The sequence below is a fragment of the Pelophylax lessonae genome (genome assembly GCF_965119305.1).
Source record: "Pelophylax lessonae genome assembly, chromosome: 1".
Taxonomy (NCBI): Eukaryota; Metazoa; Chordata; class Amphibia; order Anura; family Ranidae; genus Pelophylax; species Pelophylax lessonae.
In genome coordinates this window covers 310,366,253-310,369,833 of record NC_138768.1, presented here as the reverse complement: position 1 = coordinate 310,369,833, position 3,581 = coordinate 310,366,253, and the positions used below count along the sequence as shown (strand labels likewise).

The window sequence follows — 3,581 nt, the reverse complement described above, 5'->3', positions numbered from 1 at the left end:
GCAGCGCTAATTGTATTATCTTATGTAAATAATACCTCAAAACAAAGGTTATAAAATTCAACATCAAAACAATTGTTCTCTGTATAAGATGTCCATGCAAAGTGAGTATTGTCCGTAAATGTTAGGTGATACAGTTCATATACTGAGTGGGTTCCTGGAGTGCAAGCCCATGAACACCCAATGGTGCTTCCTGTTAAGGTGGATCACCGTCACCACACCTCAAAGTAAGTGCCCCCCTAGGTAGTAAAAACTCACCACAGGATGGCAAAAGGGACGCCTTATATGGGATGTATTCCACAATGTGGTAAACGAATTCCAGGTAATACCTCTCCGGATTAGCCAAAATCTGATATATAATCGGGACTTCTGTTCAACATAGACTGCACCAGACACCACAGGATGGCATAGGGGGCGCCTTATATGGGATGTATTCCACAATGTAGTAAACGAATTCCCGGTAATACCTCTCCGGATTAACCAAAATCTGATGTATAATCAGGACTTCCGTTCAGCATAGACTGCACCAGACATCTCAGATCATGTATGGGAAAAGAAAGGGGGAAGACCCATAGTGTAATTCCATAAAACAACGCTTTATTAAAATTCCCAATCCCCCATAAAAGATACACTCACAATGTTCAAAAACAAATAGTAGCATGTAGAAAATATATGGAGCCCGTCGTGTGCCGGTAGACTCACCGCTGCCTATGAAGGAAAGCCAGAGCTCCCGCACACCGACTCTGCGTGACAGCTGATGGATGCGTGCTCACGCCCTTACATGTTTCGTCACACGGACTTCTACGGAGGGCGCGAGCACGCACCATCACGCTCCTCTCAAATACTAACACCATCCGGAAGAGGGAGGAGATGTCCTCCAATCACCGACTCTCGTCCGTGACCGCCCATAGAGAGACACGTGGACCAATCACCGGCCCGTGCCCCAGACAGTCCCCTTCACCTTTGACCCGGAAGGTAAACATTCTCACTCTGGAAAGGCAGCGAGACTCGAGCCAATCAGCGGCGTATGACCGGACCAGCCCCTTTGGGACCCGCGGACCAATCATTAGCTTAAGCCACGGCTCGGACCGTCACCACCATAACCCGGCAAGAAAATATGCCTAACCATTTTTATTGGATAAGGCTCATAAAAAAACTTATGTATCCTCTCCTCATCGGTACACACAATGCCCGGAAATAGAAATACTTCCTACTTGAATGCAAGTGACCAGATCCCAGGAGATTCATATACATATAACAGAAATTGTACCAGTTGTATTGCCTACAAGCACGGGACTCCTTATATAGGTATTCCCGTGGGTATAAATTTCTTTTATCAAATTAGCATACACATAGGCAGATCTATGCTCCATGTTATTGTACATGCTACTTTACAAAGTATAAAATCTATTATAGACATATAAATATAAGTAATTAAAAAGCATATAATCAGAAAAAACTTTCAAACCAATGTATTGAATAGAACTTATGTACCCTCTTATTTAAAAGTGTACATATTTAAAAATAACACGTCACAGAAAGAAGGCAAAACCATGTCAAATAAATGGATAAACACATGGGAAGGGGAGGGTTAATTTCTTTTTTAAATTCTTTTTTAAACCCCGCCTAGGAAGCAAGTAAATCACAGAAAGGCGCGTAACAATAAATAAACCTCAGACCATCATTATTTTTCATAACTTAAAATTTAAATACGCATCTGCCTACTGCTTTTAGTAGTTGCTTATAAAGCAGTTAATATCTAGCTCTACGTTTAACCCATAAGGGTGCAAAGCGTTGGTAAGGTAGATCCAGTGAGTTTCTCTCTTCGAGAGTTCACGCACTCTGTTAGAGCCCCTCCACACTGGATCAACTTTCTCGATCCCCCAAAATTTAAGATTTGTGGGATCTTTATGCGCTCGATGACGAGGCATCAAAGGGGGAGTGGCTGGAGTTTTTCAATAGTGTTGGCGTTAAACTCCAAGAGTTGGTTTTAAAGAGGAAAAAACATAAAATGACCATTTTAGAGAAAAAAATAGCCGAGTTGCAACTTAGCCTTGAACCAGACAAGGATTCACAATTAGTTGTTAAGTTTAATACTGATGTTAAGAAAAAACTTGAAAAGATAGATAGGGAAGTTCATAGAAAGAAGGTTAAAAAGTATAAAAGAGATTCTGAAGATTTCAGATCAAATCATGTGTACGCGTGGCAGATACCCGCGGAAGAAGCTCAGCAGGCCTCAGTCCCTCCAATGAGGCCTCTTGGAACTAATCTGCAGGGTACTCCTAGATCTACACCGTTAAGACCAAAGGTTCTGCCTAAAAAAACTAAAGCACACCCGGGTGGATTCGCTAATGCCACTAATTTACCCAGCCAATCCACTGAGGTTAATAATCAAGCACTACAATGGCAGCGAATTCCTAATAATAATAGAGGCGGGTATGCCCAGCAGGGGAATAAACAGGTGAATCAATACCCTACTCCGTTCCCAACACAAAATAGATATGAAAGTTTGGCATATCAGGAAGATTCGTGGTCCCCGGCTCCACCACCCCCCCCTCCACGCCCTTTTTTATGGAGGGGCGGCAGAGGCAGGGGTGGGAGGAGAGGGGGGAGACCATGGAGGGGACGTCCCGCCAACTGGGGTCCCCCTCAGTACAACAGGGGTCCACAGTCGGAGCAGTGGAGACCAATTCCACCGATGAGGACAGACCCTCAGCCCGCTCCCGAATCAGAGGTTGTCGAGCAGGAAGACGACAACAACAGAAAAAGAAGGAGGGTAATAGATTAAAGGGCATATACAATCTAGCACAAATCCCCCTTAACAACAAGGAGATTAACATCCTCAACGCAGGTTTAAAATGTGCAAAACATAAACCTGTTAATAATTTTAATGTGTTTGTGGATGTACACAAATACATTAGAAAAATTAATCTTAAGAGGTATTTTTTGAGCTCTAATCGTACAGTTAGTACGGTCCCGACCAATATAAATCTACAGGGAAGGTCAGTTGACAGTGGACTAAGGAATAAGTCCCTGTTCAATCCACCCCAGCCCTCCAATCAATATGTAGAGGTATTCAAGAACCTCTTAATTAGAGACTTGAATAAAATTAAACCAGAAAAGGGAGTAAATCCACGGTATATACAAGAAGGTCTTGAATCCTTAGAGAAAAGGAAAGACGTAGTCATTCGACCTGCTGATAAGGGTGGAGGGGTGGTGATTCTTACAAAAGAATTTTACCACAAACAACTCTTGGAATTGTTATCAGACGCCCAAACATACGAATTACTGAGGGGAGATCCAACCTCTCAGTATAGACGAGAGCTGAATCTCTTGGTGGAGTTTGGGTATGATAAAAACATATTAACCAAGAAAGAAAAGAGATACCTGATGCCCAGTTTCAGCAGAATACCAACAATATATACCCTCCCGAAAGTCCATAAAGACCAAAGTAATCCCCCAGCTCGGCCAATTGTGAATGGCATTAATTCTGTATCTTCAAGGCTGGGTGAATATTTGGACTTTTTTCTTCAGACTAGTGTTATACAATTAAGGTCATATCTGAAGGACACAAAAGATTTCCT

At 42.5% G+C, this 3,581-nt stretch overlaps 1 pseudogene across 1 annotated transcript in view; it reads left to right on the top strand.

Annotated features, from left to right (window-relative positions):
- The first annotated feature begins 2,613 nt into the window (after window positions 1-2,613).
- LOC309545088 (zona pellucida sperm-binding protein 3-like) overlaps window positions 2,614-3,581 on the top strand; it is a 71,944-nt pseudogene continuing 70,976 nt past the window's right edge. The window contains exon 1 of the transcript in view: window positions 2,614-3,448. The product of the transcript in view is annotated as a zona pellucida sperm-binding protein 3-like (transcript). The remainder of the gene's footprint in view (window positions 3,449-3,581) is intronic.